The 14171-nt window shown below is 45.8% G+C and overlaps 1 protein-coding gene across 2 annotated transcripts in view; it reads right to left on the bottom strand.

The window, feature by feature from the left end:
- Positions 1 to 6408, bottom strand: part of ADCK1 (aarF domain containing kinase 1) — a 124235-nt gene extending 117827 nt beyond the window's left edge. Inside the window, exon 1 of one of the 2 annotated variants that reach the window (XM_027775176.1) lies at positions 6288 to 6408. The gene's annotated coding sequence lies outside the window, so the exon portion shown is untranslated. The remainder of the gene's footprint in view (positions 1 to 6287) is intronic. The other variant, XM_006157089.3, reaches the window with a different exon arrangement.
- Positions 6409 to 14171: the final 7763 nt, after the last annotated feature.

Below are 14171 nucleotides of genomic sequence, written 5' to 3'. Positions count from 1 at the left end.
TCCTGTATCTCGGGCCTTAGAGTCATGGTCACTCCTGCGTCATCAGAGGAGTGACTGCGTTCACTAGAGCCTCAGGAGAAAGACTGCCAAGCTTCTTATTTTTTTAAACATTCAATTGCTATACATCAATCATTTGGCTTGTAAAGAGAATTTACCCAACAGGAAATACACCTCAGACCAGTCCAGTGGAGAATACTATACATGTTATCATCAACAGGTAATAAACCATCCTGTGTCCCACAAATGCCTTGCATCTCCATTTTTTTCTCCCTGATTTCCTTCCCTCTACTCTTCCTCCCCAGTCTACTTTCAAGATGGAAACTTCAATGCAACTGTGCATCCTTCTGCTCTAAACTCCTTCTACATCTGGTGGATTTTCAAAATACTTAATTTAGTTAGAGTAGAAGGCCTCTTGGGTCTCACCTTACTCAGATAAAGAGCCAAGGCTTTGCATAGCCCACAGGCCTTACCCAATCTGACTCCCTCACTTTCTCTAGGGTCTCAGGCCCTTCCATGTTCCCCTTCCCTCCTTCCACTTCAAGTGCACCGGCCTCCCTGCTATTCCTCAAGCACACCAGGCACATTCTGGCCTCAGAACCTTTGCACTTGCTCTTCTCTCTGCCCAGAACACAAGTTGGAACATTTTGTCTGTAAAGGACCCTAGTAGTAACTATTTGGGGCTTGTGGACTATGACCTGGGGCAACTACTCCATTCTGTGTGGTAGGGCAAGGCAGCCACCAACGGTAGGAAAAGTCATGAGCAAGGCCAAGTCTGGTTCTCAATTATAGTTGGCCAACGCTTGGCCTAGCACATAGTGGTGCTCCAAAAGCACTCATCAAATGAACAAAAGGATGAACAATACCCTGAGGCCTGGGCAGAGACAGGAGCAGTACAAGTACCCAGGGGAAAAGCACATACCCTGGGTGGGCAATTCAACAGCCATCCTCCCCCCACCAGCACCAACATCATCTCCCAGCCTTCGCTACCCACCCTCCTGTTCCACCATCCTCCACACCTGTGCCTGCTGCAATGAGGCCACCCCTACCATTGAGACCACCTCTGCCTGGGGAAATGGAAGCGAAGCAGACACAACTCCCAAGACCCAGTTTTCATGCAAATGTCCTCAGTAATAAAAGAGGTGGAAATTGAAATACATAAAATAGATGATATAGGAGCCAAACTGTCTAAATAGACTAGAGCTGCAGTTTTCCATAAGGTGTCAGTGGGTCTTTAACATGCAAATGAGTTGCTTCCCTCCAGGTATTTTAGAAGACCCTGTCAGGCGTGAAATATGTCTGTCAATGAAAAACACTTTTCATTATTAAACCCCTTCCTAATGAATCAGTTGCCCTGTTCTGTTTACTTGCCTTTTTGATTTTCATGAGTTACCTTTCATCCCAGTACACGACTTGCAGGGAGGCTGAGGCCACTCAGAGCCTAAAACCTCAACTAGATAATAATATTAGCAATAACTAACCTTTACAGAGCCCTTTACATTCATCTCATTATAGTCCAGGCGAACCACTGAAGTGAGACAAATATGATTACCATGCCAGGTATAAAGAAACCAAGAAGTAGAGAGGGTGAGCCATTTGCCCCAGGTGGCTCAGCTAGAAAAATGGCAGAGTAGAAGCTTGAACAAAGCCTCTTCAGCCCTTCTCTTTATGGCATGCGCTCTCCTTGATAGAGACATCTGGACCCCTGTTCACTCAATTCTTACTACAGTTCTCAAGGAAATGCAACAACTGTGGGAAGCAGGGACTATGATTTCTGACCCTCCAACATGCCCGAAAGTGCTAAGCATATGGAAGGCATTGTTTGGAGCCCTGGAAATCAACACCATGTCACAAGCTCAACCAATCTCCTCACTAGAAATAACCCATTCCATTCCAGGAGCGCTGCAAAGCTGACACAGCTGTTTTATTGTCAAATCAATGATAAGAATGGAAGCCACGTTGCTGGAACATAGGAAACACCCCAGTGGGTCATGAAACAAGTCAACAAGAGTTTGGAAAGGTCTACAAATGGGAAGTCGATGTTCAAATAAAATGTCTATCCCCTGGGACAGAACCAAGTGGGAAATCAAGCACTTACTGTTCTTAGGGTCAATAAGTAGTTGGAGAGGGCCACTAGCTGTAAGATGGTGGCACAGTGGTAAAACGCATCACTGTGCAAGGCTGACCCACATAAGAAGGTCCCAGGTTTGTATTCAGAGACCTCCCTAAGCATGCCTGGCCCATGTGTGCCCGTGATCCATGGCTGATTGAGGCTGAAGACGGATTGTGGCATCAAAATTCTATTGAGAGTGCTCTTTCTCTCCCTGTGTGTGGTTGTGTGTGTGTGTGTGTGTGTGTGTGTGTGTATCAGAAAAAATAAACTTAAAATACTTGAACTAAGGGACAAGTAGGTGGCATTGAAGTTAAGGCGCTAGACATTCCCACATGGCCAACCACAATTTGGGTCCTGAACCTGGTAGCTTTCTTTCTCGCTTTCTTGCTTTCTTGCTTTCTCGCTTTCTCTTTCTTTCTCTCTCTCTCTCTCTCTCTCTCTCTCTCTCTGTGTGTGTGTGTGTGTGTGTGTGTCTGTTCAATTTAAAAAAAATGAATGAGAGGGAACCAGCAGTTAGCGTAATGGCTATGTCGCTGGACTCCCACGCAGTCGACCGCGGTTCACGTACCGGACCCGGTGGCTTAAAACACACACCGGGCACGTGTGCATGCATGCCCAAGATCCCGAGAGGAGAATAGAGGAGAAGGGATTGTGGCGTGGCCATCCCACCGGGGGGTGATTTCTTGCTTTCTGTCTCTCTGTCTTTCTCTGCCTGTCTGACAAGCACACGCGCCCTATAGCGAAAACTTCTCAAAAAATAAATAAATAAATAAATAAATGAATAAATAAAATTAAATAAATAATTATTTTTAAAAATCTTGAACTCAGCATTGACTCCGTGGCCTGGTAGTTAAGGGAGCCGGATCCCACATGGCCAACCATGAGGTTCTAATCCCAGCCCAAACGGCTTGAAAAATATGCCAGGTACAAGTGTGTGCATGCCCAAAATCCCAACAGGATGGAGAGATGAAGAGACTGTGGTCTCAGAGTAAATGAGGAAAATTAATCTTGCTCAGACAAGGAGTAGAAAGTCTCTATTCAATTCATCCTGGGAAACAGGGACTCGGAGAGAACAGTGGAAAGCAAAGTGGTATGACCATGCCCTGTGGCGGGGTGGGGAGCTGCTTTCTCTGTCTCCTGTTCCCTCTGTCTCTCTCTGGTGAGAGCACATGCCTTCTGTCATATTTAAAAAAAAAAAAAACTTAAACTTACGAAAACAGACTAGCTAGGTCTTTTGAGTTATCATCCACCTGTAGCCCCCATCCATGCCACATAGTTTGGGACTATAGGCCTGGAATCTCTCTCTCTGCCTGGTGCACAAGTGAGAAGGAACACACAGAAAAGGCACTTAGGGCTCTGATTCCATTAATCCCCTAAAGTGCCCACAACCTCCCCCCATTTTTAGAGAGATTATTAGACAAGTTAACATTATTTCTTCTATTCAACCCTCAAGACTGGAAAGGAACCAAACACACCTGCGGAGAGAGTGATGAGGACTTCAGGGAAATCTGGTCAATGATGTGGATAAAAACAAGCAAGGTAGATGATACCATCACATCTCAAGCCTGGAAGGATGCCCAGGGGCTGTGTGGCTGGCCTGAGCAGATCTACAGTCTGCCCTGTCCTGCAGGTAGTGATGCAGTCCAACACAGGGCCCAAATCGTAATCATACTCCTCTTCCTAGAGTTGATGCCCAGAAAATGCCAAAAAAAAATTGAGTAAATAATGGAACCCAACTGATGCCAAGGTCTCAGCATAAATGAAGAAAATAAACTTCAGACAAGGAGTAGAAGAAAGTCTCTATTCAGTTCATGCTGGGGAAGAAGGACTCGGAGAGAACAGTGGAAAAACAAGTGCAAAAAACAGGTGGCAGGTCAGAGCAGTGAGTGAGCTTCCAAGGGGAGAAATACAGTGCCAAGTGCTGAAATATCTCCTAGACCTTGTACAACGAGGTTCTGAGGTGCATGTGATTGGAGCCTCATCCTACAAATGGGGAAGCAGTTTTAGAAAAGGACTGGCAGTTAGCATAATGGCTATGTTGCTAGGCTCCCATGTAGTCGACCATGGTTCGAGTCCTGGACCCGGCAGCTTAAACTCACGCCGGGTGCATGTGCATGTGTGCCCAAGATCCCAAGAGGAGAATGGAGGAGAAGGGATTGCGACGTGGCCATCCCCTCTGGGGGCTGAGTTCTCGCTTTCTCTCTGTCTCTCTCTCTCTCTGTCTTTCTGGAGACGCACGCACCCTATAGCAAAAACCTCTCCAAAAAAAAAAAAGTTGGCCAAAGAGTTAGTGATATTGTCAGAAATTTTGCTCCAACCAAAACAGCAAAAGGTACGCAAGTCAAGCAGCTTTCTGAGCCCTGCAGTGGACCACTGGACCTTCCTGAACACAGAAATAAAAGCCCTGAAGTGTAAATCATACAGGTGCCCTGTCTGACATGAAAAAAGTATGTATCAAAAAGGAATCAAATGCAAACTCTCCAGCAGAGGTCACATCAAGCAAGTAATGACACAATAGGACAGAATAAGACTGGAGCCTGCAGGTGGCATAGCGGTGGTGGCATTGGACTCCCGCATGGCCAATCACAGTTCAAGTCGCAGACCCAGAGGCTTGAAAATCATGCTGGGCTTGTATGCCCAAAATCCCAGGAGTCCCAGGAGGAGGATGGAGGAAAAGGGATTGTGGCATGGCCATCCCCTGGGGCAGGGTGGGAGGGTGGCATTTCTCACTTGCCCTCTCACTGTCTCTCTCCAGCAAATGCACATGGCAAAAGTCTTTTTAAAAAAATGACATAACCAGGAAAAATGACAAGTGTAGACAAGAGGAAAATCTGTATATGAAGTAACAGGGAGGGATTAACAATGTACAAAGTAATATGTACCTATCCACTGTAACTACAAAAGTTCAGGCAAATAAGGACAGAAAGACTCATAACAAGGTGTGAAGAGTTGATACCTTAAGGTCACAGGATTTTTTTCTTTTAGAAAATAGTGTATCATCCCAGACCAACAGCCAACCAGCCTCCACACCTATTGGGTACCTTAGCAAGGCAAATTCTTAGTCTCCACCCCAGACCGACTAAATCAGAAACTTTGGGGAGAGCCCAGCATTCTGCATTGTAACAAGCCTTCCAGGTATTTCTGCCACAAGCTGAGTTTGAGAATCACTGCCATAAGAAAATTTTTTAAGGCCCTGCTACAGGGGCAGAAGCGGTAAGGCCACCCCTGGGAGACAGGGGCCACATAGGGGCCAGGCTCCACAACCTACCAACCTAAAACTCGCTGGACTAGTGGTGCCAGCCTGCAATCTGGCATACCAAGAGGCTAAAGCAGAATTGCAACATGGCAAAACCCTATCAAAAATGCCTTCCTCTCTCTTCCTTTAACTCTCTCATTTAAAAAAGAAAAAAAAAAAAAAAAGCAACAAAGTTCTTGAAAAATATGTGAAGGTATATTTCAAGTTCAATTCTCTTCAACTATGCAAACAATTCTCAGGCACCCACTAAGTGCCAAGAACCAGGAGGCTATCAATAAGTAGTTATTAAATGACTCCCTGGTTAGTTGAAAATAAATGCCACTTAAGCCTGGGGAAAGAACTGTACTACTGATGGGTGTCTTCCAAGGACTGCTCTCCGCCGAAAGGCGGTTGTCAACATTCATGGTGCGATCCAGAAGCGCAAAGTGCGAGAGACAACAGAGGCACGTAGCAAACCCCGGTGGAGGTCATGGAATCCCCGCCGCCCGCCCGGCGTTCTGGACTACACTCCAGCCCCACCTGCCTCCGCCTCCGAACTCACAAGGCCACCTGGGGGTGAGGACGTGCAGGTGAGTCACCTACGGCCCTCCTCCAGCTCCGCCTACTTGGGATGGGGGGCACCCAAGCCTGTGCCACCCAACCGGACAGTTCATTCTAACGCCCACTGGTGAGCCAAGCTGGAGCCTCACTGCAGAGGGGCGGGACACTGCGAGTCACCCGAGCCACGTGGCCGCGCGCCGGTCCAGGTGACAAGGTCAAGGGACCCGGGTTCCCTCGCGGCTGCCCCGGCGGCCGCAAAGCTGGAGCAGAGGTCCACGCCCGGCGTGTCCACACTGGCTCCTGCGAGCTCCACGCGCCGCTTGGTCTGACTGCCGGGCCTCCTCTGGCTCTGCCTGGCCTCCACTGGCTGCCCCTACTCACCCCGAGGAAGCTGAGGCGGGCGCCCGCTTCCCACCACAACTGGGCCGGGTAGAATTCGCTGGGAACCCTTCTCACCGCCACCTCCGGATTGCGTTTAGCGAAGCCGAGGCGCCGCGCGGCCTGCCGGGACTTGTAGTTCTTGGTGCCTCCAGTCGGGAACACCGGGCCTAAGGACCACAGCGGCGCAGCTCGACCGCTACACTGGGGAGGCAGCCGGGTCTGGGCCGTTTTGTGCGTCAGAGGACCTGGTTTCTTTGCCTGTGCTGCTCATGTGGGATCTTACTGAAAACTACTTTTGAAGACTCATTCCAAACAGATCACAGATTCTTGTTTAGTGGAAGATAGTGTTGTGGATGTGTAGATTTTAAATATTTTAACAAACGGAAAATTTACTTAAGTTGCTGAACAGTAATAATATGCTGGTTAATCTTAGTTTTAACTGTCTTTGACCCTCATTTGTTGGCCTCTGGGTATCAGATGTAGACTTAGTTGTCTCGGAGACTTATCAGGCATTCATTTATTCTATAAACACCTTTTGAGCTATTTTGTGAGAGATCAGAAATAGTGAAAGGGTTATCTATTGATTTAATAAAATTCCGATCAAATTTCCAACAGGATTCTTTTTTCTGGACTTTTACAAAATAATCCAAAATTTATATGGAAAAACAAAGGGCAAAGCATAACCAAAACACAGAAAAGCATAGTTCAAGGATTGCCCATCAATAATACCAGCATGGACTATAAAACTATAAAAATGAAGAGCCCTGTGATGTTGTTATATGGATAAATAAAGGGGGGAAAATGAATCAACTAGCAAGCCCAGATACAGATCCAGGCATCTGTGAAATCTTGATTTAGGATAAGGCTGCCATTGTAGATCAATGAGGGAAAGATAAACTCAGTTCATGAGCTGGAACAACCAGCTGACTGTTGGAAACTCACCCTATATGCAGAAGTTTCAGAGGACACACTGTGACACAGCAGTATTGAGCTGCACATGTGAAGCTGGCTCCCACATGGTGACCACTGTTTGATCCCTATCCTGGTTAGCCTTAAGCACTCAGTACCCATTGCCAGTGCCCAAGATCCAGTTGGCATGAGGCGAAGGGGACCATGGCGTGACATGACCCTGTGGAGGATGCTCATCTCCCTTTCATTCGCATTCGTGCTTATGCATTCTACCACAAATAAAGAAAAAAGATGTCTAATTTCAGATAAAGACTTCAAAAAGGAAATTCAGGTGAAAATTTTTCAATTAAAACTTTCAAAAGAAAATATCCTCATGATCTCAGGGCAGTGTTTATTAACTGCCTAGCACAAACTGTAAAGAAAACCTGGATATACTTGGACTATACTAAGTTTAAGAACTTCTCTTCATCTGAAGGCATTAGGAAGAGAAAAGCCGCAACTGGGAGAAGACCATTGCAGCACAGAAATGTCAGTGGTATAGAGCTGAATAATACAGCACCACTGAAGCAGGCCAGCTTGAGGTTTGGCAGAACTGTAGCCATTTTCAAATCAAGCAAGGCCTCCAACAAGAACAATCCAACCAAGTGCTGAGTCATGGGGAGATCTGTTTCAAGAATGGTCAGATGAGAAACCAAGAATGGGTATTTGAAGTAAAACAGCAATCAGGATAATTACTCAGGGGGAAGTAATTGACTCTAATTGTATTGAGGAATGATTTGCACATGCTTATATCTAGTATTCATAAATACTGAGAAAACGTCGAGCTTTTCAAGACAGTTTGATGGTACTTGCTGACTGGTAACTGGTTACCAGTTACAGTCTCCCTGAAATAAACTTTCTTCTCCAGCCTCTGCCTCTCATTTCATTGACCATGAGAAGCAGCAGTCAGACTTGGCAGGCCAGTAACACTACCATCTCAGGATTGCAATTTATAAGCATTAAGATAAGAAAATAACACTGGAGAAGTGTTAGAATTGCAGTATAAATAAAATGAGAAAGAACACCAAAAAAGGGAGCACCAATTTTGCCCAGGAGACTTTGAAATGTTCTATAAACTAAGAATTGCGAGCCAGCAAGTGGCATAGTGGTTGGGACACTGGGCTCTCTCGTGGTCAACCACAGTTGAGTCCCGAACCTGGTGACTTGAGACTCATGCCAGGCACATGTGCATGCATGCCCAAAGTTCTGAGAGGAGAATGAAGGAGAGAGGATTGTGGTGAGGCCATCCTCTCTGGGGGATGACTTTCACTTTCTCTCTCTCTCTCTTTCTCTCTGTCCCTCCGTCAAGCACATGTGCCCTATAGCAAAGATCTCTCCAAAAAACTCCCAAGGATTGACATACAGGCTGGGAATTAAAGGTTGGAAGGGGCTACCTAGGGGGAGAGTTTTGGGGAACAGTCCAGGAACCAGAGAAGTTATGTAAAAAAGATGCAGTACAGGGCCAGCTCTATAGCTTAGTGGCTAAGGAAGATGAATTTCATGGCCAATCATGGTTTAGATCCCAGCTCCAGAAGCTTGAAAAATGCTGGGCTCATGTGCACGCTGCCCCAAATCCCAATAGAGCAGAGAAGGGGAGGAGAAGGGATTGCAACATGATCATGCCCCACTGGGGGGTGCTTTCTTCCTCTCCTTTCCTTTTGTCTCTCTGGTGAGTGCATGTGCTCTCTGACAATTAAAAAAAAAATGCAGTAGAATACAATGAAAGACATAAAGACCTTTAAATTAAAGTTTGAAAATTAAAACCACAGACATGAGAGACTAAATATATTAAAAACTTAATATGGTTATGTAATTGAACATTAAGTTTAACCATGAAATAGTTACTAGCAGGCTAGCAGTAAACCCTGAGGAATGGGAATAGGGAGGGGGCAGTGCAAGTACTTTGAGTTTACGTTCTGTGCCCTTTTGTAACATGAATTTGTAAAGTTTTATATTAAAAATTAATTATTTAGGGCCAGCCCATGGCGTAATGGTTAACAAACTGGATCCCATATAGCAAACTTAGCCATTCAAGTCCTGGACCCAGTGGCTTGAAAAACACGCTGGGCATGTGTGTGTGTGTGTGCCCAAAATCCCAAAAGGAGGGAGAAACGGAGGAGAAGGGTTTGTGGTATGACCATTCCCTATGGGAGGTGCTTTCTCAGTCTCTTCCTCTTTCTGGCGAGCACATGCACTCTCTAACAAAATCATGAATGAATAAGGGAGCAGATCCTTGGTAATGCAGTGCTCAAGAAGAGCCGAATCCCACATGGAATCTGCAGTTCAAGTCTCTGGCCTACTCATCCTGAAACACGGCTGGCAAGTGCTGGGATCTGAGAGGCAGGTGGACCAGAGCATGATCAGAACCTGTGAAGGAGTCTCTTCTCTCTCTCTCTCTCTCTCTCTCACGTGCATGTGCTTTGTGATGAATAAAGAAAAAAAATTATTATAATGAAATAAATGTGAGAAACTCCAAACAGATACACAAAAATGAGACTCTTTTTTTTTGGAGAGGTTTTTGCCATAGGGCGTGTGCGCCCAGGGAATGGTCACACCACATTCCCTTCTCTTCCATTCTCCTCTCGGGATCTTGGGCACACACGCGCATGCGCCCGGTGTGAGTTTAAGCTGCCAGGTCTGGAACTTGAACCGTGGTCAACTACATGGGAGTCCAGCGACATACGCCATTACGCTAACTGCTGGTCCCAAGACCCTTTTTTTTTTTTTTAAGAGAGATTTTTGTTACAGGGCACATGTGCTTGCCAGAGAGACAGAGAGAAACAAAGAGACAAAAAGCGAGATATCACCCCCCCCAGGGGGGATTACCATGCCGCAATCCCTTCTCTTCCACTTTCCCCTCGGGATTTTGGGCCTGCATGCACACGCGCCTGGTGTGAGTTTCAAGCCACCAGGTCTGGGACACAGGCTGCAGTTGACTACGTGGGTCCAGCAATGCAACCATTATACCATCTGCTGGTGCCAAAATGAGACACTTTTAAAACAAACCAACACCCCAGCCCTAGTGATTATGATTGTAGAGTCTAGGAGGGGTCAGGCCTCAGCAAGTGTTAAAAGCCCCTGAGGTGATTTTAATGGGCAGCTTGGTGGAACAGTTTTGTCAAGAAGGCACCAGGGAGCAGGCAGACTGAGAGTGGTTCTTGGCCACATTAGAATCACCTGGAGAGCTTTAACACTCCTGCTGGGCCATGCCCAGGACCTCTTACATCCCATTTCTGGGGGTAGGACCCAGTCATAGGGATTTTGTAGCACTCTCCAAGGGATTCCAATGTTTAGCCAGGGTTAAAAGCTGCTGATTTCGAGTCAAAGGATCTGCTTTGAGCTGTGGTAAGTACAGCAAATTTTCTAATTTGACAGAACTTTTGTTTCCTTTTTGATAAAATGGAGTTAATACTATTATGGGTCTGACCTACCTCAAAGGTTCTTGTGACTCAAGAGAGAGATTCTGAGTGCTTTGGAAGCCAGATATTGCTGTTCAGAGGTGTCTCAGCACATTAAGGAGAAAGTCTATACTCTTTACCTGCTCCACTCCTCTGCAGCCTCATTTCCCACCTTTCTTCCCCCTTCCCCCCACTACCCCTAGGCATCTTTCCACTCCAACCACACCAGATTTCTTCCTACTCAACCTGATAGGCTGACTGCTGCCTGGAGACCCTTGAACTTGATGTTCCCTCTTGTCTACAAAGGTCTACACCATCCTAGCTAATGTCACCTCTCCAAAAAGGTCATCCCTGATTACCCCTAGCTACCCTCAGGTCCCCTGAGACATGCGCTATCTATCCCCTTAAACTGTTTTTCTTTAATCGTTTTCTAAACTTTTTTTTTTAATGGCCAGAGGGTCTGTGAAGGAGTGAGGGTAGGAAGAGAGATAAAGTATCCCCTCATGGGCTATGGTCATGATGCAATCCTTCTTCCTCCATTTCTCCATCATGTCATCCTTGGGGCATGAATGCGCATGTGCCCAGCATGTTTTTCAAGCCACCAAGGCCAAGATTTGAACTGAAATCAACCATATGAGGTCCAACTCCCTGTGCACAGTGCCTAACCACTGCACTACAAGGCCAGTCCAACACCGCTTTATTTATTATAGCCGCTATCAATGCTTGAAATTATATCATTTGTTTGTTACAGTGGTTTTGGTTTGTCTCCTCCATTAGGATAGAAGCTCCAGGGGAGCAAGGCACACAGTAGGTACTAGGTACTGAGGATATACTGGTGAGCAAAACAGGCAAGGCCTCTGGCCTTGATCAGTATCATTTGGCTGGGGTGAGAAGGAGGAGCCAAACAAGCAAAGAAATGATGTCACATGATGTATTATAATAAACCTTGTGAAGGAAAGACACAGGGATATGGAAAAGAGAAGACAGAGGCCAGAAATAGTCTCTTTGAATAGAGTGGTTAGGCAAGGCCTCTCTGCTGCAACCCAAGAGATGATGAAGTCAGTCATGGGGAGTGCAGGAAGTATTCCAAACAGAGGTAATAGCAAGAGCAAAGGCCCCAGGGTAGAGAAGCACTAGTTGAACATGAGGAACAGAAAGGAACCCACTGTGACAAAGCAGAGCTAGCAGTGGGGGAGGAGGTAGGAGAGACAGGCAGGGGCTGGGCCACAAAGGACCCAAGAGGGCTCATCAGCTTGGATGTTAATCCAAGTGCACTAGGAAGCCACTGGGGCAGAGGGCTGTTAAACTGGGAAGAGATAGGACCAGATAAACTTAATAGAAAATGCAACTAAGCAACCAAAGCCATAAAGGGAAGCAAATAACTTATTTCAGGAACTGCCAGAGTCTCAGTTGCACTTCTGGGGCAGCAAGACCTGAGGTTGGTGATTGAGTATTTAGAATGCCATTTGTTTTAACACATTATATTGTTGTAACAGAAACATCTGAGTCTGGGGCCAGAAGGTGGCGTGGTGGTTATAAGTGTTGCACTCCCACATGGCTGATTGTGGTTTGAGTCCTAGACCTGGTGGCTTGCGCTCTCTCTCTCTTTCTCCCCACTTCTCTCTACCTCCTCTTCTTCCTCTCTGGGCAAATTAAAATAAATAAAGTTAAATAAAATAATTCTTTTTTAAAAAAAGAAACATCTGAGTCTGGGTGATTTATAAAATGTAGAGGTAGGCCAACCAGAGGCATGGTGGTTAAAATGGCTAGATCCTAAATGGCTGGCTAAAAGGTTCAAGTCCTGGACCTAACAGCTTGAAAAACATTCCAGGCATGTGTGTGTATGTGTACCCAAAATTTTGAGAGGATAATAGAGGGAGAAAGAATTTCAGCATGGTCATCCCCACTGGAGGGGTGCCTTCTCACTTTCTCAATCTCTCTCTTTCTCTCTCTTTCTCTCTCTTTCTCTCTCTCTCGCATATGCATCCCATAGCAAATTTAAAAAGAAAGAAAGAATAGAGGTTTATTTAGCTCACTCTTTTGGAGGTCCTAAGTCAAGGAACTATACTATGGTGAAGGCCTTCTTTTTCTTTTTCACAGTAAGTTTTTTTTTTTTTCCTGTGAGCAAGACAGAGAAGAGAGAGAGGGAGCAAGAAAAAGAAAAGAGAGAGAGAGAACCTTCAGTAGGGTCTTTCACATCCATGATTCACCCCCAGCTTCAGCCAATTCTACATCATGATAAGAGGGGTCTTCAGACACAAACCCAGAACCTTCCCATGTGGGTCAGCCTCACAGAGCATTGCATTTTGCCACTGCACCAGCCATCATCCTGCCCCTGGGGAGAGTCTCCCTGTTGGTGGGAGACCTTCTGCAGAGTCCCAAGGCAGTGCAAGGCATCACATGAGAAGAAGGCAAGAACTTGAGTCTGTGAATGAAGACTGTCTCTCTCTCTCTTCTTATAAAGCCACTGCCATGACCCACACAGCTGAATGTGTGCTGGGGTGGGGCGGGGAGGACAGCCATAGATTAGAAAATAAACATAAAACATACACACACACACACACACACACACACACACAAAGTAGCGAAAAGCAGGGATCAGGTGGTCCCAACTCCTCTGATGGAGACAACTGCAGCCCCAAACTGTTCCCAGGTTTATTCTTTTAAACAGCAGAAAAGGGGAGAAAGGGAACTGAAATGCAAAGCCAGTTGTTTTCAGATGTTAATCAGCTGAAGATGCAAAGACATCTGGTGCCATGTAGTTCTATGTAAGTTTTATCTTCTTGGGCCTTTTCTGATTAACAATGTGGCTTCCTTTAACTGATAACTGCTTTACAGTTTCAAACACAGAGGCAGCTAGCATATTCATATGTCATTGGTGTTCATTTAGCCTTGCAAATGACAGCCCATAGAACTGTGTTTTGGGGGACCAGCAGATGGCATGATGGTTACATTGCTGGACTCCTATGTAGTTGACCGTAGTTCAAGTCCTTGACCCAGTGGCTTAAAACTCACACCCAGCACATGTGCGTGCATGCCCAAAGTCCTAAGAGGAGAATGGAGGAGACAAGACTGCAATGTGGTCTTTCCCCTGGGGGTGGGAGGGTGATTTCTCACTTTCTGTCTCTGTCTCTCTGGCAAGTGCACATACCCTACAGCAAAAATCTAAAAAAAAAAAAAAAAAAAATACCAATAAAAAAAGAACTGTGTTTCTGCATGTGCTAAATGTCACCATAATGTTTGCTCAGATTCAAGCCTCTCCCTACAGTCGCTAAGATTCAATCATGTGGGCCCCACCATACTGACCTTATCTAACCCTGATCACTTCCCAAAGCCTCAAGTCTTAATACCATTACAATGATAATTAAGTACATACTTTTGGGGAAAATAGTCCATCATGCTGTCCCACAGAGCTTTTCATGTAGGATGCTATGGATCTTGTCCTAAAAGTGAATCACCTGAGAGAAAGCATCATACAACATCCAGAGGAAGAGCAAAAGAAACCAAAGCATCCAGTTCCTCTTAGGCGATAGGAAAA

Source organism: Tupaia chinensis, unplaced genomic scaffold, assembly GCF_000334495.1.
Source record: "Tupaia chinensis unplaced genomic scaffold, TupChi_1.0 Scaffold000528_1, whole genome shotgun sequence".
Lineage (NCBI taxonomy): Eukaryota > Metazoa > Chordata > Mammalia > Scandentia > Tupaiidae > Tupaia > Tupaia belangeri.
The sequence above is the reverse complement of the archived record's forward strand: the minus strand, read 5'-3'. Positions and strand labels throughout refer to the sequence as shown.